Source organism: Sarcophilus harrisii, chromosome 3 (genome assembly GCF_902635505.1).
Source record: "Sarcophilus harrisii chromosome 3, mSarHar1.11, whole genome shotgun sequence".
NCBI lineage: Eukaryota > Metazoa > Chordata > Mammalia > Dasyuromorphia > Dasyuridae > Sarcophilus > Sarcophilus harrisii.
This window is the reverse complement of record NC_045428.1, coordinates 228,991,602-229,017,340: the sequence shown is the minus strand read 5'-3', so window position 1 is coordinate 229,017,340 and position 25,739 is coordinate 228,991,602. Positions and strand designations below refer to the sequence as shown.

The 25,739-nt window shown below is 33.5% G+C and overlaps 1 protein-coding gene across 5 annotated transcripts in view; it reads right to left on the bottom strand.

Moving 5' to 3' along the window:
* NPAS2 (neuronal PAS domain protein 2) overlaps positions 1–25,739 on the bottom strand; it is a 226,204-nt gene that overhangs the window by 145,658 nt on the left and 54,807 nt on the right. For 2 of the 5 annotated variants that reach the window (XM_031959148.1, XM_031959147.1), the window contains exon 1: positions 19,718–21,041. The exons of 1 other annotated variant lie outside the window; for it this stretch is intronic. The gene's annotated coding sequence lies outside the window, so the exon portion shown is untranslated. Of the gene's footprint in view, positions 1–19,717; positions 21,042–25,739 lie in introns of those variants that run through there. 2 more of the 5 variants (XM_023500422.2, XM_023500424.2) reach the window with 2 other exon arrangements.

Below are 25,739 nucleotides of genomic sequence, written 5' to 3'. Positions count from 1 at the left end.
CTCATCAAGAACTAGAGAAAAATATGGCAAATTGCTTCCAGTACCTTTGCAGAGAAAACCCCAAATGGGGTCACAAAGAGTAAGGCATGACTGAATCAAACAACTCAATCAAAAGAACATGATACAGTTTGCAAATCACTTTTCTTATCGTAACCCTGGGAAGTAGGTATAGCAAATGTTATTATGATCTCTATTTTACAAAGGAAACTAAATCATAAAGAATAACAATAATGGACTCGTCCAAGGTCACATTAACTAACAAGTGGAAAAGTCAGAACACAAGACTCGTACTAATTTCAAATTCAGTATTCTTTCCAACATATCATACTGAAATACTTTAATAAAATGGGAATTTTCATAGTTGTACTATTTTGAAAGTTTAGATGATAAAATTATGTTGTATGTTTTTTAAAAATATTTTATCTCCACAAGATTAATTACCAGCATTTAAATTTGGATATCATTTTATTATATGAAACTATGTATGGATTGGCAAACCATTCTCATACTTAAAACTACTTAAACACTAAGTGAAACTATGTATAGTTTGGCCCACTTTACTCACATACTTAAACACTCAATGTTATTCTGATATTGTTACTGAGGGCAATTAGGTGATGTAGTGGAGTGAGCACTGAGCATGGAGTCAGGAAGACCTGAGTTCAAATCCAGCCTCAGACACTTACTATCTGTGTAATTCTGGGCAAGTCACTTAACCTTCTTTTCCTTGTTTCCTCATCTGTAAAATGAACTGGAGAAGAAAATAAGAAACCACTCCATTATTTTTGCCAAGAAAATCCCAAATGAGATCACAAAGAGTAAGAAACAATTAAAATGACTAAATGACTTTGTTACTATATATGACCACAAAGAATTGAAATTAAGGATGTCCCCAAAGGATAATTGACAGGTGCACAATTAACATGAATAGGTTGCAACACATTATCTACAAAAATTTGCAAAGGATAATTATGGTAACAGTGTCATCAAAGAAATGTATAAGCTCCCCAAAAGGAAAGGAGAAAATGAGAAATAATCAATGGAAAGACACTGGCATCCTTTTAATGTCAAAAGAAAGTAAGGGAAGTCTCAAATATAGTACATTGTATAGATCCTAGTGAGGAGACCTGAACAATGGCTTCATAGTATGATCAATGAGTTGCAATCTATATCCTTAGAGGAAATGGAAGGAAATAACCATCTTTGTGAAATTATAGATCCATCTGTGTAACTATGCATCAGCATACTTTACTATTATATACATTCATTAAACTATACTATCAAAATGCCTAATTTTCTTAAATAAACTCAAAAGCATATTTATTTTGATAAAATATTCTTATTTTTGCTTCAGAAAAATTGCTATTTTGTCACAAGGTATGCTAAAATGTCAATACCACGTTTAATAAAAAATCTGAATATTTAATAATCTGAGAAAGGTAAACACGCATCCTGGCTGGTATCAACTCAACTGGTAATAGAGTTTTACATTTCTGTAAACATGTCTGATTAACAAATGAAATGAAAAGAGGTTATGGTTTAAATTTTTTTAACTATAAAAATATGTTAGTCTTCTGAATGAAAAATAGCACAATGATTCATTTCTTTTTTTTTTTTTTCTATTAAGAAGAAGAAAGCAAAACACATTGGGAAAAATTTTCATTTTGTTTTCTCTTTCTTTTAGTTGAAGAAAATGTGATCACCATTTGAATAGTTAGTTATAAATCTCTACAGCCTGTAGTTAAAAGTGCTTGTTTGACTTTAACTTCTCCCAAGTAATGACTTTGTCATTATTAACAAGTGCCTTAGTAGTCTTTCTACCTCCTAAGGGCCTCATCCCTTGCCTTAAAAACATTCCTTTCTACCATGTGGAAAATTTAAGAAGCCAATCTACCCCGAGCTAAAACAAACCCCTCCCCCTGCACAGTGGAAAAGCACTGGCTCTGAAAGCCAAAGGCAGTTGTTGGTTCAAGAGCTAGTTTGAGATTTTTTTTTTTTTTAGTTTCATTGATTTATAAAACAGCTTTAGGGGAGAAAGGTTTGCTGTAACCATCTACTTATTTTTATTTCCTTATATCCACAATAGAAACCTCAAATCCTACAGCTCACACTAGGTTCTAGCTCACTTTAAGGACACAATTATATCTCAGGGGAATGAATTCTAAGGAAAGAATGTAAAATCTTATCATACTAGAAAACATTCTAAAGATTAAACTATTCTACATTAGTTACCAAATATTAATCTATTATACTCTCTCTCAAGGCGTCTTATTGACTTCTACCTTCATGATTTTACATTTGCCAAGATGATCAACCTATAATTAAAACCTGATGGGAACCTTAGAGATCACTGAATCAATTCCCTCTATTTTACATTATTTTTAACTGTTTAAAAATCTAGTTCCTCCATGAAGTTTTTTTTTTTCAATTGATTTATTCACCTATCTCCAATCTGTTGGCTCCTTCCATGGAGCCATGTATATGAACATGTAACTTTATGGCTACAGATATATTACTTTGATAGTATCCTTAATATGATAAAATGATTATGTGCTATGATTCTGGTAAGAGGACAAGTTCCCTTTACAATTTCTACTTCATCACTCTGTGAGCAAGTATAAATCAATCCCATAGCCTCTCCCAACTTTTCCTGCCCTTCATTTCTCATTCTTTTTTGCTTTTCCTTTCTGATCTGCTTTTCTTTCATTAAAGATTTCTATGTATGCTTGAGCAAATCTAGTGGATTTCACTATCTTTGTTCACTTTGATGCTATTTCTGCTTCTTCTATTAATACATCCAAGACAATGAAGTTAGAATCTAAGTGTAGTGGTACTCCTTAAAAAAGTTTGCATAAAAATCTTTGCATATCTTTTCATTTTTTAAATTGTTCATTTTCCTCCTTTCATTTTCTTTTTAAAATGACCTTGGGATGACTTTGTTTAATTGAATATCCCTCAAAGTTTGCTTCAAATAGTTTATAACTTCTGTTTCATGAGGTGATACTGACATAACCTTTTATAATATCTATAAAATGAGGGACTGCACTAAATGATCTACAAGATAATCTTTCAACTAGACATTTATGATCCTATGATCCTAAAGATGCTAAAAGATTGATTCTAAAGTAATAGAGGAAGGAGAAGATACTGAATGTATGGAAAAAAATCTCCAATCTTATTAATACTATAAAAAGATGACCAATAGAACATCAACAATCATTTATTTCTGCACCTGATTACTTTCCTATCAAGAATGATTTTTATAAGAATAATATTAATGTGGGAAAACTGAAACACTAATGCATTATTGATGACATTGTGAAGTGATCTAGCCATTCTGGAGAACAATATAGAACTGTGCCCAAAGAACTACCAAATTTTATATCCTTTGATCCAGCAGTGTCACTACTGGCTCTATATCCCAAAGAGATTATAAACGAGTGCTAAGAACCACATGTACAAAAATGTTTGTAGCAGTTCTTGTTGTGATGACAAGGAATTAGAAATTGAATGTATGCTAATAAATTGGGGAATAACTGAATAAATTATGGTATACGAATGTAACATAATACTATTGTTCTATTAGAAAAATGAACAGATTGACATCAGAAAAAACTGAAAAGACTTATGTGAACTGATGCTGAGTGAAGTGAGAGAACAAAGATCACATTGTATACAGAAACAGCAAGATTATATGATGATCAACTATGATAGATATAGCTCTTCTCAGCAATATAACTATCCAGGACAATTCCAATAGACTTTGGATAGAAAATTCCATCTGCATCCAGAAAGAGAACTATGGAGACTGAATGTGGATCAAACATACTATTTTTACCTTCTTTTTTGTTTGATTTTTCTTTCTCATGGTTTTCCCTTTTGTTCTGATTTTCCTTTCACAACCTGACTAATATGGAAATGTGTTTAAAATGATTGTATATGTACACACATATTATATATATATATATGTACATATATATATATATAACTTATGTATGTATATCTATATACCTATATGTATAACCTATATCAGATTGAGGACAGGTTTTCTTAATATCTTTACCATTACCCAGTTGGCTAAAAGATATAGAGAATAAAAGATTTATTATGTTTTGGGTTTTGTTTATTTTTTAAAAAAATATTTGGTTTGGTAGAGGAAAACATTGTTTTAAAGCTCTCTTTCAATAAGGATGTCCCATTCATCTAAAATTATCATGATAACAAGAGATAACAATAGAGATAGTCTTATTTGTTGATGTTGTTCAGTCATGTCTTTTGGGGTTTTCTTGGCAAAGATACTGGAGTGGTTTGCTCTTTCCTTCTTCAGGTCATTTTAAAGATGAGGACAAGGAGGCAAACATGGTTAAGTTACTTGCTCAGGGTCACACAGCTAGTGTCTAAGGCTAAATTTGAATTCAGGAAGATGAGTTTTTCTGATTCCAGACCCAACATTCCATTGATTGTATCACCTAGCTGCCTTTCCACCTCTATACTCCAAAATGGAAAAAGCTGATAATACAAATGGAAAATTATTTGATCACACAACTGAAAAAGAAGAAGCAGACAATTTTCTCTGGGAAACTGACATTTTTTTTTTTAATTAAGCAAAAGCTAAAAGAAAACAGAGACAAGCAGGAAAAGCTTTGAAAGTTGCATGTTCTTTAAGAGAACAAGAAAGTTGTAAATAATAGAGATTCAGAGTTTCATATACAATATTTTTTGTATTCTGCTTTGCAAATGGAACTGCTCACTTTATTTGACATCTGTCAAGTGCAGGAATAAATATAAAAATATAAATGTATATTTTTTAAAACTTCAAAGGTTTTAAAATCACTCCAATTATTTTCCAGAAAGAAAGGCCTGCTTTTTTGATACAAATATTATTCTGGTGTTATTAAATGGCTAAAAGTTATGGAATGCTATAATTTCTGAAGAATCTAAAATGAGCATTACTCATCCAGCAATGAAGAATCTCATGTTGGATGGGAGCTGGCAATAAGAGATGACAAATAAGGAGCTACCAAAAATGTCAGTGAAAAGAGTGTCATCAAAGAAAGATATGAATTATTGCATTGGTCATGTGATAAAATAAAAGAATAGTCAGTGTATAGTCTATCTTTTCCATTATAACACTTACAAAGTTAAGAGAAAATGAAGGAGTGCCTCAGAGCATTTGGTGAAGTACCAGTGGTAGATCTGTGAAAAGATATGAACAGATCTGCATATGATAAACAGACATGGATCAGTGAATCTTTATCCTTGGAAGGCACGTCTGCCCTGATGACATACCGTTTCCATTCAAGTCTCTATTTTTCCAAAGAAATAAAAATTAATCAGTGATTCATATCAGAGGTAGTAGGACTGAGCAGTGAGGATTGTGGCTATGATGTTGCCCTGTTACCTAAGCTTCCATTGGTAATCATAAGGTCTGACAAAGTCAAGGTCAAGGTTTTAATAATAGTTAGAATTTATAACGCACTTTATAAAATACTTTACAAATGTTTATGTCATTGGATCCCAACAACATCCTTGCTAGGTGCTATTTTTACACATTTTATACATTATATACATTTTAAAGATGAGGAAATTGAGATGGGAAGAGGTTAAGCGACTTGCCCAGGATTACATAGCTGGCAAATAACTGAAGCTAGATGGGAACTCAGCTCTTCTTGACTCTAGGACCAGTGTTGTAGCATCTGTACCACCTTGCTTTCTCTTTTTATTTTTTTTTTGGAGACCCAAAAGATCCACCATCTATTGTCCATAAACACATGATGGCTAGGACTACCATCTCTACATCCCTAACAGCATCACAGACAATCAATAAATAATTGCTATTTGTCAAATAGTTGATATTCATTGAATGTAAAAGACTGAATGACTTTACAGGATTGTCTGCTTCTAATGCTTCCAATGAATGGGTATTAGACACTTATGCCCCTACTTTAAAAATGGTTACTTGTACCACTGACAAGAGCAGCAGTGAAGCCACCCATTTGTAACCAAGCTATAAAATCCCTATGCCTTGCTTCATTAAGGCTATTTTCAAGACTAAGAACTACGGGTCCATCAGTGTCATTAATCTTTGATTTGCAGGAAGCCTTCTTGTCTTTTTATTTTATTTTTTAAAAATTTTCTCAGGTACTGTAGTAGCTATGATGGGCATTACCTGCGTCAGCTTTAAAAACAAAACAAAACACAATTTTAATTCTGTTTATGTTCCAGTTGGAAGAGTAAATGATATTTGCAAAATGCTTGGCAGTTCCCATTTATTTATTCATGCAATTACTTTATTTTTAACTTTTGGGATTAGTAAAGAGCTATTCTCACAGAGGACAGCATAAGCATGCCATCACAGGTTTAGGCTGGCATCCATTTTAAAAAGTGCATCCTGTTTTTTAAAAAAAGACTCTTAAAATTGAATCTTTCTTAAAAGCATAAATGTCATGTGACTAAAAAACATATTGCTGTACCCTGGAAGAGACTCTTGAAAAAAATCATATTATGATTCATTTATTTTTTAAACTTAAAACCACTCTGAGGAAAATTAGAGGGAATCTTGGAAAAACTGGACAAATTCATTTATTTCTTTTCCCTACATTCTCCTCTCCTCAGTTATTTGCTACCATTAAAAAAATGTTGGTAGGTGTTAAGGACATGGGGATAGGAAAATGCTAAGTTTCAATCTTTTAGACTAACTATATGCATTGATCACATTTATCAGACAGCATTAGCACACTATAATGGAAAGTACACTAAACATAGTGAGGAAGACTTAGATTCAAATCCTACTTCAGACATTTACTACGTGGTTGGCATGGGGCAAGTCACCTAAGATCTGTGCCTCAATTTCCTTATCTGTAATGGGAAAGGATTTGTAGCTCTAAATCTAAGATCTTATAATAAAGATTTATAACTTAGGATCCACAGACCTCCAAAGAGACAAGTAAAGGTTTCAGGAGATCTGTGAACTTGGATAGAAAAAAATATACATCTTTCATTATAATTGGTTTCCTTTGTAATTGTTTAAAATTCAATAAACATTTATTAAGCAACTACTGTGTGCAAGGCATTACTCTAAGCTCTCTGTATAAAATAAGAAAAAGAAAGGTAGTCTCTGACCTCAAAGAATTTACAATCTAATCTAATAAAGGAAGAGAATTACAAAAGAAAGCTGGAAAGGGGAGGAGGGAAGAATTCAAGAGATTATCTTATTCCATTTAGTTCAGACCAAGCAAAGCAGTAAATGGAAAACTATTCTTTTATTTTACACATTTAAAAATTATTCTGGGGGGAGGGGGGAGGTGTCACTAAGCTTCATCATACTGTCAAAGGTTAAGATTTTCTGTATTCTAATCCATGAAAATTTTTTGTAAATGAAAAGTAGCAAAGAATGGGAGAAACCAAATATTCCACTTTTCAAAATGGAAATAAGTCAGATTCTGGAAAATAGAATTTGTTTAGAGGTTCATGTATTTAGAGCTGAAAGGGATATTGAAATTAATCAAACCCTCTATTTTACAGATGGGGAAACTGAGGCCTACCCAGAGAAATTAATTGGCTACGTGTTTAAAATCACACAGAGAATAAATAACAGAGCTAGGATTAGAAGCTAGACCTGCCTACTGGATCATAACTCCTTGAAAAATGTTTGACTATGTTATTAAACAGATGGCTTGTGAGGCCTTAGAAAGGGTAAAGGAGATGATGAAGAGTTGGCATGCTAGAACGCATCATATCTAATGAACTTTATTTTTTATAAGGCTATAAGACTGGTAGATTAGGGAAATGTCACAGATATAATACATCTAGATTTCAGAATGGCAAGTGGAAGTTTATTTCATGTTGTCTTCAATGACAAGATGAAAAATACTATCTAGATAACATTACAGATAAGTGAATTTACACCTGATTTAATAAGGGACTGAAACAGAAATTTCATTGATATTTGCTATTGAGTTGTTTTTATTGTGTCCTAGTCTTCATGACCCCATTGGAATTTTCTTGAAAGATATTGTGGTTTGCCATTTCTTTCTCCAGCTCATTTTACAAATAAGGAAACTGAGGCAAATTAAGTTAAGAAACTTGCCCATGGTCACATAGCTATCAAGTGTCTGAGACTGGATTTGAACTCACAAAGATGTGTCTTCCTAATATAAGACTTTAAAGTTTACAAACCACTTTATAAATATTAATGTAGCTATTCACTATAACTTAGAGTCTTACAGTGTTGGCTAGGGCACTAAGAATTTAAAGCTTCCCCTTGATTATTTAGCTATTATCAGAGGCAAGAGAAGTTTTCCCACCTCAGAGGTAAGTTCCCTATCTTTTATATCAAATTGACTCCCTTAGCTATTTATATAGAATTACAATGGGGCTGCTAGATGGTACAGTGACTAGAGCACTAACCCTAGAGTAAGAAGGACCTGAGTTCAATTATAGCTTCAGACACTTAACATTTATTAGCAGTGTGATCCTGGACAAGTCACTTGACTCCAATTGTCTTGCTAATACATACATGTACATACATACATACACATATATACATATACATACATCCACACACATATCTACAGATAGATAGACAGACAGATACATATACATGCATACACACATAGAAGTACGCTATCTAGGATCAGAGGTAATAATCTCATTATATGTTGTGTTGATCAGATCATATCTGGAGGACTCTGTTCAGGTCTGGGTACCTTATTGTATGAGAGACATTGATAACCAGGAACAGAAAAGTCCTACTTCAGGACTTTAAGGGACCATCTAAAGGAACTGAAAACATCTAATCCTGCAGAAGAGAAAATGTTAGGAAGGGAGGATACAATAAATGTCTTTTAACAGACTTGGATCTAGTATAAAGAAAAACTTTGTAACACTTAGAATTGATGAGTTAAAGTAGAATAAGCTGCCTCAGGAGCTGAAAGTCTTCAAAAGGGTAGAGGACTACCTGTAGAGAATGTGATCCAACTGATACATTCTTCAGGTAGATGTTGTATTGGATGCCTTAGAGTTACTTTCCAATTCTAAAATCCATGATTCTAAACAATGTATCATTTAGTAAAATATCTATATTTATTTAATATAGTTCCATAGGACAGGATTAGTAGGTAGAGGTTGAGAAAAGATTTCAGATCATCATAAGGAAGAAACTTTTAGCAATTAGAATCACATAGAAATGGAATGGCTGAACATGCATTGGAAAGAGCTCTGAGCCAGCTGTGTGACTCTGGGCAATTCACTTATTCTTTGTTGGCCTCAGTTTTCTCAACTGTAAATAGGAATCATAATAGCATCTACTTCACAAGGTTGTTGTGAGGATCAAATGAGATAATATTTTTAAAAGTACTTATTAACAATGCCTGGCACAGGATAGACAGCCTATAAATGATTTTCTCCTTATCTTCTGGGTGAATTTTACATCACTAGAAATGTCCAGGCAGAGGCTAAAGGGCCATAAATCACAGATGTTATAAATTCCAGCTTGAAAAAGGACTAGATAATTTTCTAAGATTCCTTCCAGTGCTGAAATTACATGATTCTGATCTTTTTTCATTTCTTAACAAGTTTCTCTGTCAATTTCTCAGCTTTTCACAATAATCATGGTTTAAGTATATAAAAAAACTTTCAGGTACCTTCATGCATAAATAAAATTGGCTACACACTATGTCTTTCACAGTCATATCCTATTGATGGTTAGTTACACAGCTGATAAGTTTTAGAGGTGGATATGAACCCAGGATTCCCTGTGTTTAACCATAGTCTACATTAAGGGCTTTAAAAGCAGATAAAAGAAAATAATCATATGTATATACACACTTATTGAAACTACTTAATACTACTACTTTCTCAACTCTAAACCATTATTCTGTTTTAGGAGCTAAAAACCCTATAAGAATTTTCTGACCACATATAACTATTTTCATTTTTATTTGTATATCTCTAATCCATTATTATTATCATTAAAAAAATTCTAAAATGATCAGCTTTACTGGTCAAACATATAACAGAAAAATTTCATATTAGAGGACTCAGAAGTTATTTATCTTTCACTTCCAAAATAGTTTATATTAGGATAAGGAAAATACTGAAATCAATCCTATCTAAAATCTAAATCTAATCTTTCCCCAATGAATTCAATATTTATCCTTAACATAGACTTGAGTTAGATTTAGCCTCTTTAATATAATCATCATTAGGGGTAGCTAGATGGCCCAGTGGATAGAAAACCAGTCCTGGAAACAGGAAGAAAGAGCTGAGTTCAAATTTGAGCTCAGACATTTAACACTTCCTAGCTGTGTGACCCTGGACAAGTCACTTAATGCCAATTGCCCCACCAAATATATATATATATATATATATATATATATATATATATATATATATATATATATAATCACCATCATTCATTTTTATATAAATAAATAAATATATTTTAATATTTAAATATTTATTTTAACAAATAAACATTTTAATAAATCAATCTATCCTAACTCAGACTGAAAACTTTATGACCATGCAAACAAAAAAGATTAGAAAGGTAGGTAATTTAAAAATAAATATTAGAATCTCAATCATCAATGAGATTTCAAATTCACTGGAGTAATAAAATGTATTAAAACAATAATAATGATAAATAGTGATAGCACTTCTATAGTACCTGAATATTTGCCAAGTGATTTACATACACTATCTCATTTTTATCCTTACAACAACCTAGAAGGTGGAAAACATTATTATCTTCATTTTACAAATGAGGAAACTGAGTCACAGAATTTACATAAATTGCCCATGGTAATTGAGTTAGTGTCTGAATCTGAAGTTGGATTGAGGACTTCCTTGGCTTCAAATTCTGAATTCTATCTACCAGATCATCTAGCTATTTTATTACCATTGCATGCAGGCTGCTGTACTAGTTTTGTGATTCATTTCCTGAACTGTATTGGTGGTCTGTAGTATACTCTTTTAAAAATATCACTTTTGCTTTTTATTCTAACTCCTTACACCCAACATGTCAAATTCAAGGGCAGCACACACCAGATTAAAACGTAACTAGGTAATGTTTAACAAAATAAATAAAAATGCAATAAAAGATAAATTGTGTTTACCATCTGTCAAAAATGGCCTTCAGGGATCCACTTCTATTTGAGTTTGATGTTATTGCTCTACACTGGCATGGGCATTCTGATTCCTGGATTCTCTAACCAGTCCATTTTCTTAATATGCTGTGCTACTTCTACCCCCAGATCCCATCCAAAATGATTCTACAATCACTAAGTTCTAAATCAGTGATCTTTGATCAGACAGGAGAAATTTTATGCTAGGTCCTTGTTAGGTGAACTTTATTCCTGGCCAAGGGTCTATTATTTCTATATTTAAGGTGTGGTGGTCCATAAAACTAAATCTTATTCTCAAAGACCATACCTTTAGTTAGCTATTCATTTCCCTAGATAACTTCTAAGTTTTAATCAAGCACTCTTTAAATATAAGCTATTAATATTCCTTTCTCACTAAACACAATCTAATCAGCTGTGTCTTCCTGTTTTCCTCTTCCTGCTAATATTCATTCAACTCTGGTTTATACACAAAGTGTTCCATAGCAAAGCAATGAGACTTTTCTGAAAACTGTTCCCATTATTTTATTATCATACTAAGTATTTGTAAATAAATAAATAGTGAAACAAGTATTTCTCTTCCTTTTGCTTTTGGAGAAAATATTGATTAATAATAATAACAAAAACAATGTCTCAAGTTTGTATAGTGTGTCAAAGTTTAAAAAAATACTTTCTTTATATAATCTTCAAAGTTAAATAGTAATATAAATAAGGTAAATATTAATGTAAATATGATTGTATTGAACTTATATTGAAAGAGGGAATTTTTACACTGGAAATTCTCTTCCTAATGAAGTCAGTTTTAGACCAAAACCCTTAAAAAATTTTTTTTATAATCAGGATCTAAAATTTTTAACAATCCCATTTTTGTAGTGTATACATCCTGGTTTCATAACTCATATTTACACTGAGAAAATCTACATATATTCTTTACATTTCCAGCCAAAATGTGTGATTGGAAAAAGAAACCATGATAAGCTCTTAAGAAGACTCAGGTGCCTGACTTATCTGAAGTTTTCCAGTTTTCAGTAAAACTAAAGTTTTACAAAGTTAACTGGCATGCTCCTCGTCACACACTTAGTAAGTATTGGAAGCAGGGATTTAAATGCAGGTTTTCTAAGTCCAAATTTAATATGCTAGCTAGCTCTTATACCATTCTGCAAGGACTCTATCTTCACTTTAAAAAATAATTTTACCTGTTAAGGACCTTTAAAAAATCCACAATTAGGTTACAGTTTCCTCTTTGTGTTTGGTTTTAACAAGTACCAACATGAGTGAGAAAGGAAAATAAATGTCTTTCTAAAATTCTGGAAAACCCCTTTAGGTTCCTTGAATTTTTCAGGAGAATACTACAACCTATCTTTCCAGCCACTCTCCTTTCAAATAGAAAGGGAAACTAGACATAAACTATTATGTCTCTCAACTTACATTTACTGTCCCAAGTTAAATGTGGAAGGAGTGGGAACAGTAAAGGCAGACTAGTACAACAGTAGTAAATTAAATGTCTTCATCATTCAGTCAACAAGCATTTATTAAGTATATACTATGTGCCAGGCACTATACTAAGTGGTACCTAGATAAAAGAATAGGCAAAAACACTATCTCTGCTTTCAAGGAGCTTATAATCTATTGCAGGAGACAACATACAAACAATTATATAATACAGGATAAATAGCAGGTAATATCTAAGAGAAAGCATCAATAGTGGAGGATACCAGGAAAGGCTTTTTGCAGAAGGTGGGATTTAAGTTAAGCCTTGAAGGAATCCAAGAACACCAAAATAAGGTGACAAAGATAGAACATACTCCAGATATGGGATATAGATAGTAAAAATGTAGATTCAGGAAATGGAGTATCTTGTACTAGTAACTATAATTCTTAAATGGACTTGAGAACAAAGGCATCACCCATGGAATCAAGATGAATGTGATTTTTGAAGAGAAAAAAAGGAGAAGAATCCTTAGTGAATATGAAAAAAAAAAAGTGATTTCTAAAAAACAAAAACCTAGGAAACCATATAATATCTGCCTCTACTCATGCTCAATACCTGTGAAACTTAGCCATAGGAGATAGTTTTAGTGAATCAATGTGAGGGCATATCCCAGGTGGCTGGTAGTAGAAATATTAGAATGCTTGTAGTAGTCATTTGTAGACAGAATGCCATCTCCTGTATCTCTTAACCCACTGCCACTTACATAATATCTTATGGGGCTGTCAAGGACTTTTTAATAGTTTTCTCTCTTTACTTACCAGCAAGAAAACTCACTCTCTCTCTCTCTCTCTCTCTCTCTCTCTCTCTCTCTCTGTGTGTGTGTGTGTGTGTGTGTGTGTGTGTGTGTATGCATTTACTAATGGTCACTCAGGCCAGGTTGCCCCAATTTAAGGCAGTACTTATATAGACTGCTGTATGTGGCTGATGGGGGAATATGAATAAGAATGCCAAAGCTCAATTTAGGCTAAGAGGCCTGATTGCAACAGAGTATTCTCCCTCTGGGTCTTCAATCCATGATGACAAATCTCAGTGGCAGGTATGTCAGACTGCTCTCAGGCAGACAATGTATATGTAAAATCTTAGTGTACTGGGGTGTATAACTACCTGATGTTCAAGTTTTTACTACTAACAATGTGTCTCTGGCAAATCTATGTAAAAATGAGTCAGATGTAAGCTAAGGACATGGATAAAACTCTGTCCTATTGCTGATGTTTTTGACTGGCAGTAATAGCCTGGGAGTGAACCCAGTTTTGCTCCAGGAACATTTTGAGAAGTTTCTAGGTTTGAATTTCCTTATGAATCTTTGTACAAATTCAGATATAGAACCCAAGATTAGCTCAATCTATAAATGTAAAGATAATTTTCAACATTTATTTTTCTAAGATTTCTAAGATTTCCCTTACCCTCTCCCTGCCCAAAACAGCAAGCAATCTGATATAGGTTAAATATATGAAGTAATTTTAAACATATTTCCATGTTTGCCATATTGTGCAAAAAAAACAAATCAAAAAGTAAAAAACCGTGAGAAAGAAAAAACAAACTGAAAAGGTGAAAATACTATACTTCAATCTATATTCAGTCTTTATTGCTCTCTCTTTGGATGCAGATGGCATTTTTCATCCCAAGTTTATTGGAATTGCCTTGAATTATTGCACTGTCAAGTAGAGCCACGATCATCATAGTTGATCATCACATAATCTTGCCGTTATTGTATACAATGTTTTCTTGGTTGTGTTCACTTCACTCAGCATCAGTTTATATAAGCCTTTCTAGGCTTTTCTGAAATCAGCTCATCATTTCTTACAAAACAACAATATTTCATAATATTCATAGAGCATAACTTATTCAATCATTCTGTAACTGATGGGCATCCACTCAGTTTCCAGTTCTTGTCACTACAAAAAGGACTATTACAAACACTTTTACACATTAGAAACTTTTCCCTCTTTTATGATCTCTTTGGGATACTGACCCAGTAGTGACACTGCTGTATCAAAGGGTACGCACAGTTTGATAGCCCTTTGGACATAGTTCCAAATTGCTCTCTAGAATGAGCTCAACCTATTTGTTGTTGCAATGATTGGACCTATACTCTTTCTGAAGCTTCCAATTTAAATAGATTCAGTAAGCATCCAGAATTTTTGTAGGGCACCTGGACCTCTTGGTACTAGTACTTTTACAAACTTGAACTGTGACTAGCACAATGGAATGAAAGATGGGATAAAGGCACAAAATGTTTTGTTTTTGTCTTTGTATATTTCTAACACCTAGCATAATGCCTTGTTAAAGTTGGTACTTAATAAATGCTTGCTGAAATATCTGATTTAAACCTTCCTTCTCTATCAATTGGCTCCAAATTAGTTTTATCTTTTGCCTAAACAAACAAGTATTTATTTAATGCCTAAAAATGTGCTGGGCACTGTACTGGATACTAGTGATACCCTCTCCTCACCCCTCAAAAAAGAAATAGTCCTGAACTGAAGGAACTTGCATTCTACTGGAAGGATAAAACATGGATACAAATAATAGGTAGATTTAAAATAAATACAATGTAAGCTTTTGTGAGTTTTAGGGACATCAGGAAAAATTCCTTGAAAGATGTTGTATTTAACTTAAGTCCTGAAGAAAGCTAGGGATTCCAAGATTCAGAGGTTAGAATAGGAAGCTTCCTACTTTCCTTTATGTAAAGACATGGAGGAGCAAGATCAGTAGATCAATAAAGCATCTCATTACCATGCTATCTGGAATATAGATGTCATGACCATATCACCCAACTGTACCTTGGATTTGGCTTCTGCTATTCCAGGAACTGATAGTGGTATTATATTTTCAAGCGCTGTAGCAAACTTAGTAATTCTGGATAATTTTCTATAACTTAGATCAGCCCTTATTTCTCTCTGAAGAGGATTGCTGGGTCTGGAGAAAAGAAGACCTAAATTTAAATATGGCCTTAGACACTTTTTTGGCAAAGTCACTTAGCCTCGATCTTTTACATTTTCTTCAACTGCAAAATGGGAATAAGAATAGCACCTACCTCCCAGGATGGCTGTGAGGATAAAATAGGATACTATTTGTAAAACACTTAACTGAGTTCCTAGCACAAAGTAGATGATTAAAAAATGCTCATTCTGTCCCCTCCCTTCACTAAGGAAATTCGTTCCTCCTTCAATTTCTCATAATGACCATCTTCAATACTTAAAATTTTTTCATATATCCCAGCACTATATCACATAGAAATAGCATCAGAATTGTTTCCAGTAATATGTTCCAATCTTTCTCTCTCCAAAGGAAAAAAAAAAGACTTAAGATAAAAGGTAGAGGTTCATTTTCTCTCTGTGCCCAGAAGGGCATAGCTATTACTGAAGATAAATCAAAATACTCATAGTCCTTCCATATAAGTATCACCTGCCCATCAATCTATGGCCTCAAATTAAGAAATCTCAATCTTCCTCTCAAACAAGGAGAAAACCCCTCTTTGTCCACAAAGTTCAGCTGGCTTATATCTCATAAGTTTAGTCAGTGCAGATGCCACAATTATTAGCCAGCCTTACAGGATGAAAACCCCCCAGCACTTGAATATTATAGAACTAAAAGAGTATGGTATATTGGAGCATAATTTTTCCCATCCCACCTACTTCCCAATGCCAAGAAAATGGCATGTTCAGCCTGATCCTTCCCTTCAGGCTCAGGAGGGTGCTAGTTAGGCCCTTCTGGGTGTGGAGAAATGATGAGTCTCCCTTCACCACTCCCTTTCATTTCTCCACACATCCCTTTTCCTCAACACCTCCTACTTCTGTCTTCTTTTCCCCCTCCCCAATATAACATACCCAGGCCTTTGCCTTCCTAAGCTTGGCCAGAGGAGAAATAACCTGGCAGCTGTGACAAAAGAACAGATATTGCCAATCTGAGGTAAGCATCATTATAATCCCTGTACAGGAGCCTGCTGGAATGACAGAATGATCAATCATTTCTATTCTGTCTCAGCAACACAATATTAAGTGCATTCTCCCTCCCATTGCATAAGGATGTTTACAAGTCTGTACAGGAATATCCTCTGCCTGGAAAACAACAACAACAAAACAAAACAAAAAATCCAAGCTGCTTACTGCTCACCATGCAGAGGGACAAACAATCTTTAAAGAGACATTACTTTCACTTTTAAAAGAAGGCAGCAAACACACATCTATTAAGATCAAAGATCACAGGGATCAAGAAAAGACCTAAAATATCAACCAATCCAACCCATTGGTTTTGCAGATTAAAAAACAAAACAAAATAAAACAAAAACCTCCAAAAAACTGAAGCCAGAAACTTTTTGTCCACGGTCACATAGATAATAAATACTAGTGCCAAAATTTAAATCCAGATCGTCTTAAAAAGGATTGTTTAGTAAATGGACGCAATTCTTGTTTTTACAAATCCTTTCCGGAAAAAAAACAAAACACACAACAACTTACTAATTACTCTTCAGTAGCCTAGTGACCAATAAGAGCCACTGTTTCAATTCCCTGAATGGTGTTTACCCATTAATTAAATCTGAAAAAATGCATATTAAGGTATGGTAGACACACTGGGGAAATACAACATCCCCTGCCTTTACATGGCTTACATTCTAGAGAGTAGGTGCATGAGAGAGATAACAGGTATAGAGAAGAAAAGTTAGTATAAGTAAGGAGAGAGCTTTAATCATTGGAAGTAAGAGAAATACATGTGGGGATAAGAAGTTAATATATTCTAGATACTGAAAATAGCCTGGGCAGAGCCTGTTTGGCTGGAACACAGAGTGCATGAAGTAGAGTAATATGGAATTCTAAAAGTTAGGATAGAGTCAAGATTAAAAAAGGTCTTAAATGCTAGGCTGAAGACTTTGGTTTTATTCCAGGAGCCACTGAAGATTTTTAAGTAGTACAGTGCTATGTTCAGCTCCTGGTTTTTTAAGAATATTGATTCAGCTGTGTGTGGGGAAGATTAGAAAAGAGAGTATCTGGAAGCAGAGAAGACCAATTAGAAGAATATGATGTCTATGTGAGTAAGGAGAAGAGGATGGATGGGAGATATGCTGAGTTAAAATGTATAAGAACTGGGAACTGATTAGAAATTGAGGGAGAAGGAGAGGTGAAAGTCAAGGATGCTTCTGAAACTGTAAGCCTCAGTGGGTGTAAGGATGGTTGTACTCTCAGTAGAAACAGGTAAATTTAGGGGAGAGATAAAATTGGAGAGGAAGATAACGAGTTTTGTTTTGGCCATAATGAGTTTCTCCTCCATCTTTTTCAGTGCCTGGAGTAGCAAGACTTCCACCATAAAAGGATAATTACCAAAAGGTTGCTTTCTTCCCTTTCCTCCTCTTTAGGGACTGTTAATATTAAAGTAAAGTCCAAGAAGAGCAATTGGGACAATAGTTTAAAAATCAGTGTACTGGGTAAAGATATCTTTTTACTGATGCTCAGAATGAATCTTAAATGCACATGTTGCCCTGGAAAGCACTAGTTCTTCTTTACCAAAAGTTTTTAAAGTTCAATAATCATTTGTGAGGTAGGATTTCGAGGGGACTGTTGTTCAAAGGCAAGTTGGACAGTTTCTGAGGTCCCTTTCAACTGTGAAGTGGGATTCTAGTTTCCTATGGTCTCTTAAGAACTCCTTCATTTTTATGCTCATTGAAACCTTTAGACATGGAATGATATATCCAAGGTTTATAAACACAAGTAAGCTACCTTGTGTCATGAGATAGCCTACTTACCAGATAACTGGATATCTGATAACCCGAAAGGACAAATTAGTTCTACTAGACTTCTGGAGTATTTTGTTTGGCAGAAAATTGCAAGTGTCAGAAAGAACTCTAATCTGCCTCCTTGTGGTAGACAGAATCTTGATCTGGGAGCCATTCCTAGCTCAGCTGCCAACTTACTTTTAGGCAAATCATTTAATTTCTCTAATTGTGCTTCATTTTCATCAGATATCAAATGGAACATTTGCTTTCTCTTCCTATTTGTGTTCCTGTGAAAACTGAATAAAACAATATATGTGAAAACTCTCTAGAAAAAAATAATCAAATATAATAATAAGATATATTTGTGGTTATTCTGTTTTGTCTATAAATTCAGCGAGTTAGGGACTATATCTTATTAATCTTTAAATTCCATACGGCACCTATTTTAGTGCTTTGCATATTCTGGTACTCAATAAATATGTTTTTAATGAATGAATAAATGATGATTTGCTCAGGCATTTGCCAATTGAATGGCAGGAAGTTCTTGAGAAGGCTAAAGAAAGAATGACAGAAATTATGGTGAAAGAAAATAGGTAGAAAAGTTGTAAGGAGGTTTATACATTCAATATTCAAGACATTTATTATATGTCTACTAGGATGAAAACACTGTAGCATATTATGGATGTGGATAGAGTCACAGGAAAGACACGATGGGAATCAGATGCTGATTTTAGTCCATAATTATAGCACTGAGTTTTTACTTGGATGGAAAAGGATTTCCCCTGGATTGTAATCCCAAAGTTTTAGGGGGGAAATGAGTAATATATAACTGTGTATATTTTGTCTTGTACTTAGCACCACCTCAACATACAAACTGCATCCAATTAATTCATATTTAATTCATTATGTTTAATTTATGCTACCTAAAGTAGTTAAGATGCAATTTATTTTCTCCAAACTAAGATTCTGACCATAGATTTTTTTTAAAGGAAGAAAGAAATGACAAATCACAAACATTTAAATCTGTTATGAATAAACACAATTATACAATCCCACCAGGAAATGCCCTTCGAGATATTTTTCTCCTAAATTTAATGACAAGGATTTGGAAGGTATTAACTCCTGAAGAAATCACCACACACATATAAACAAAGTTCCCAGAAATTTTGAGTGCTGAAATATATTCAATATGCTGAATAGGGAGGAAAAAACCCTCAGTAATTTCCTTTGAACTAAGATAAATTTCAAATAAATAAATATCTGGTTACAGCTGGATAGCAATGGAAATATTTGAAGACACACAAAACAAACTAATATATTATAATTTTATATATATATATATATATATATATATATTCCCTCCCTTTCCCAAACAAATGAAAACAAACAAGTTACCTTGGTTCCTGTAGCAGGGGATTAAAGGTGCTAAAATCCCGTATCTTCTTATTGATCTTAACATGCCACAAAGAAACATTTCAGATGATAACTAAAAGCCAGGTGATAGGTTTAAAAGAAAAACAAATAAATCTAAAGATTCCCTTTCTTTTCTTTTTTTTCTACACTCCCCTCCCCCAACTTTACCGAAAGGAAAACTCACTTCCAGTTTTTTTCTTCAAACGTCTTTCACTTCCCTATTAAACTGAATGACATTAACAAGCCTTGATTGCCGGTTCTATCTGCTCATTCTATATTTCAGCTGCTTATAAATACTGTTGTCTATGTGATACATAGGCTTCTCATTTTCATATGAATAAACAACCATAACAAATTGTTCCTATATCAATCTGTTCTTTTCCCTTAGGCTCCTGTGAAACTCACCCAGATTCTCTCTCCTGCTGTTTAACCTCTCCCTAACTTCTGGCTGTCTAGAGGCCAAGTCAGGCAGCTAATCTTTCCTTAGTCATTACTCATTCATTAGCCTACATCCTGAAGCCTGCCCTCTGCCGAACCCATGCTGTCTCTGCAGAGACCAGATGATCTCTTCAGCACTGATGTCAACATCCCTTTTACAATCTATCAGTAAAAGTCAAATGCCTTTCCCATGAGATAACATGGGCCTAAAGGTCCATAAATGAACAACATTCTGGGCTTGGCACTAGGCAAAAGCAATTCTGTGAAGCTCAAAGTTCAGAATTATCATTTCTATCAAAATATTTATTGTTTTCATTTCCATTTCTATGACCTTGGAATGAAAGGTTTTAAATCCTTAGTCTAATCTCTGTATGGCTCTTATAAGACACAATAGCTTCTTTAAAGAAAAACAAAAAAATTTCCAAAACTATCTGGGCTCTAAATGAACATGATACTGCATTTTAGCAAAACTGCAATAACATAACCCAAATGAAAATATGTGAATTTATATTCATTCTATATTTGTTTTACTGATGAAATTTTGAAAATACCTACAAAGGTAAAATTTCAGCAAACCAGTCAGTACATCTGAGTAAAAGAAAAGATAAACTTACCCTATCACCCAAAGTTGTTATTAAGATCAAATATGATATTGCATGTAAAATATCTTTAAAAGTTGTAGAACTACATAAATGCAAGCTATAATAGTTATTATTATTACTATTATTGTCATTATATAGTAGTGATCATGGGTACTCTAAACCCATGTCAATAGAATACAAGACCTGGATGAGGCAGCACCTGGTATATAACAGGTGTTTAATAAATGCTTCATGAAAGATTGATTCATTAGAATGTAAGCTTCTGAGAGCATCTGGGTTATTTCTTTCTTTATATTTCTAGTATGTAATAAGTTCTTAATAAATGTTTTTATTGCTATTATGGTCATTGGTCCTGCCAAGCTGAAAAGTCTTCAGTTACTGAGATTTAATAGTGAATTTTATAACATCCTGAGAACACAGATGGAAAAAACTTATGCTACTTCAAGGCTTATAAAACATTTGACAAACATCATCTCATTTCATCCTGATAACAATCCTAGGAGGTAAGTACTATTATTATACCTATGTTACAGTTGAAGAAACTGGAATAGAGGGAGATTAAGTGATAACTAATATGTGTCTGAGGCTACATCTATCACTCTGTCTACTATACCACTTTAAATGCCTTTAATATTAAATGGCACAGGACATAAAAGTTCCATGGCTTTAGCAAAAATAATTCTGTGAGGTACAGAATGACATAGAAAGATCCATGAATTGGGGATTAGAGGACCAGGGTTCAAATTCTGGATCTAAAATGTAACCTCTTTGACTTCATCGGGCCCTCATCTGTAAGATAAAGGGATTAGTTGAACTCTAACATACCTTCTATCCTAAATTCATAATTTAATTTTATGACCAAGCTAATTTTAGAGATGTATAGGGTATTCAGGGAGAGTAGTATTACTGGTGAAGGGGTTATCCAGCTCTTTTCAGGGCTGCTCATCTACCTTTGGTGCCTATCTGATTCACCTAACTGTCACTTGTGATTCCAAGAAGCTGTAACTTGGGGGAGAGAAAATTCTGGGAAGATGGTGGAATAGGTCAGAAAATTCCAAGCTCTCCAGATTTTCCCCCACAAACAAAACAAAATTGCTCCCAGGGTGAACCCAGACCAATGAGAAACAAATAAGACTTTGGGCAGAACCATGATCCTCCTGGGACAACTGGAGAAGCAAAGAAAAAGAAGGAAAGACTCCAGAAAGACCCCAGAATGGAGGCTTGGCTGGTGAATAGTGTAAACATCTCCAGTCTTGCTCCTCGGAAAAAGCAAGCAGGGAGCCTCAGAGCTAACTGGATTTATTAGTCTAAGCCCCAATCACAACTATTTTCACCTCCCAGACAGAGTGGGGAGTAAGGAGTTTGAGTCCTGGAAGATTGAGGTAACCTCGACTGATTAGAAACCAGGCTCAGCTGTGCTGAGAAGGAACCAGTGAGTGCAGAAGAGTGGAGCAGGGATGTTGCTGGCTGCTGGAGGGTGGAATTCTTGGTTTGGGGTTCCAGGCTAGAGAAGAGAACTGAAGTGAAGCCAGAGGCACCATTCCCCACATCCCAGAATTAGAGGTGATTACATTTGACAAACTTATTTTTAAAAAAAGAGCAGGCAAACAAGAAAGAATCCAACTATATTGTTACTATGGGAATGGGGACACTCAGGATTCATCTTCAGAGGAGGATACTGAAATAAAAAAAGCCTCTTCTACTCCAAACAATGATGTTAAATGGTTACCTGCCCCCAAAAGAATTTATACAAGAACTCAAAAAATACTTTAGAAATCAAATGAGAGGGACATCTAGGTAATACCATGGCTAGAGCACCATCTCTGAAGTCAGGAGGACCTGAGTTCAAATTTGGTCTCAGACACTTAACACTTCCTAGCTGTGTGACCCCTAGCAAGTCACTTAACCCCAATCGCCTCAACAAAAGAAAGAAAGAAATCAAATGAGAGAGATTGAAACAAAACTAAAAAACAAACGGCAATCCAAAAAACCTTCAAAAAGACTACTAAAAGAAAGTCCAAGAGAGCCAGCATCTTACAGAAGAAACTTATTCTTTAAAAATTAGAATTGGGCAAGGGGAAGCCAGAGAAGTTAGGAGACCAAGAAATAACAAAATAATACATATATAAATAATATATATATAAATATATATAAATAATACATATATAATACATATATATACATATAATACATATATAAATAATACATAAATAAAACATAAAAAATGGAAAAATAGAAGAGAATGTGAGGCATCTCATAAGAAAAATAACGTATCTGGAGAATAGATCAAGAAGAGAAAACATAAGAATAATTAGACTACCTGAAATCTATGATAAAAAAAAAAGAACCTTAGAACAATAATACAAGAAATAATCAAAGAAAGTTGTCCTGAAGTGAGAGCACAAGAGCAGGAAAGTAGAAATAAAAAAGAATTCACTGATCACTATCTGAAAAAAATCATAAGGAAAAAATACAGAAACATCTCTGCTAAATTTAGAAACCTTCAAATCAAAGAGAAAATTTTACAAGTAATGATGACAAAATAAAATATGCTGAAATATGAAAATATTTTGAAATATTTGAAATTGAAAAAATATTAAAAATATGCTAAAACTACAATTAAAGTTACACAAGAGCTATTAGCACTCCAATAAAAGACAACTGAATATTAACATATTAATTACTGAATATTAACAACTGAAAGAATTAGGGTTGTGGCCAAAAATATTATGTCCAATAAAATTAAGTATAAAATTGAATGAAAAAAATGGACATTCAGTGAACTTCCAGATTTTTAGTATTTTGTTGCAAACAAATCTGAACTCAACAGAAAATCTGACATATAAGAGCCAACATCAAAGATCAATTTCAAGGCACTCAATAAGGATAAATTGTTTATGTTTTATATATGGAAATGTAAACCATATGTCTAAGGTTGTCATTAGTAATTGAGTAGTCCAAAAGAAAGACTGGAGAAAAGCTAAGTATGATTGGATTCTAAAAAAGCAAAACCATGTAGGAAAAAGCAAAAAACCCAGAAATTATGCTATACAAATGAAGTATGAGAGCAAAAATCAAAACAGAGGAATTAGATGAGGAAGGAGGCTTGGTAGTTCTGAAATTCTACTCATATGGTGAATGGATTAAAGAAGGAATAATACACACACACATACACACACACATATATGTATATGCCTAGAAGGATATAAAATTTCCCCAAAAGGGGAAAAAGAATAAGGATCAAAAGTAAACAGCAAAGAACAAAAGAAAAGCTCAAGGAACTAAAGAAAAGATGGACAGTTGTAAATATATTTTTTTTGTTTTCTTCTTTTTCTACTTAGTTTGTTTTTCTATTTTTTTATTTGTTGTAAATTTAAAAATAAAAATAAATAAAAGAAGCTGTATCATGTATAGCAGCCACACTAAATCAGGGCTAACCCAGGTTAAACTAACAATGAAGGTGGCTGAAGCAAGTGCTATGGAGTGCTTAGGATAGTTCTAGTTCTAGGATATCAAAGACATCAAGATCATCCACTGCATCCCCATCTTGATTTCTGCCCTGCCATTGGACTTTGGTAACTCAGAAAGAGAGCATAAGACCGATGATTTTGTGCAACTCTACTTCATTTAAATCCAATTTGTACACAAATCAGAACATCACTATTGTTTTGGACCTTTTTGAAAATGAAGGACAAACAGCAATCTAATTTTAAACAGGCTCATTACCTCTTTGGAAGAAGAGTGATTTTTTTTAAAAAATTATTTTTATCAGTATAGATTCCCAGTTTACCAACCTTTTTGGTGTTAAATTTTATAGCAAAAAAGTGTATCTAGAAACAAAAGATAAAATTTAATTTTAAATATTTTGCATAAAAATATTTCTATATATAAAGTATTATATGTTTCTTATCCTTCATAAAAATATAGAGTATATACTTTAATCTATTCGCAGGGTCATAATTACGAGTATCAATTATTGTACTATATTGTAATACTGAGATACCTTCAGGGCCTATTTGTGTTATTTCTCTTTATACTAAATAGTCCTAGAAAACTTTTGTTTTTCAATTCTTGTATAATTTTTCTGTCACTTCCCTTATTGTCATTGTTGTGTAGACTAGCCTGCCTATTTTCAGCATCCCCTTAACCCCTTTCTCCATTTCTAATCCATAATTACATTGTTAGAACTCTTTCAAGTTAGAACAAGTGATTGTTAGAATCTTTCAAGTCAGGAACTGATGGATTGAAATACTGAATGAAAAAAAATGTGCATTTTATGGCATTTATTTTGATTATTCAGGGATCATTTTTGCTTCCTTCCTGGCTCTTGGTTGTATTCAGCAGAATATATTAAGACTGCCAGACAACTATCTTCTGAATAGGAGAGGTGATTATTATTGCTATTAAACGCAAACTTCTAACCTGCTGTTTATGGTAAGAATCAATGCCAATGAAATAACAATTGAGTTTTAATAATCCCCTCATTCTTCCGGCTTCCTATCCCTTATACTCATTTGTACATTGCAAGGTTTGGATTATTCCAAAGTCAATTAAATTCTTCCATACATACTTATCCTTCGGAAGGCTATAGAAAAGTTTAGTTAGATCCCCATTTGCCACATTTTCTTGTCTTTTCAGAACTTTGTGGAAGTGGGAAATTTTAAAAATTATGAAGAGAGAATTGCATCTGAATATGATGATGAAATAATGAAACTATGTTTTCATCTATCCCTGAAGCTATTTTTTCCTTCTCCTCTGGTGTTATAGACATTTATACCACAAAAAAGTCCTATACTTTGGTTCAAGATATGATATTTATCTCTCTTTCATGAAGAAATGCTGAGAAATGACTATGTCAATCCAATTTGCCATTATACATGCCAGGTATTTCAAAGGTGTAAACAGAACTAGCTAGAACATGTCTAAAGAACAAAGTATCTGCTAATAATGTTAAACATTAGTTG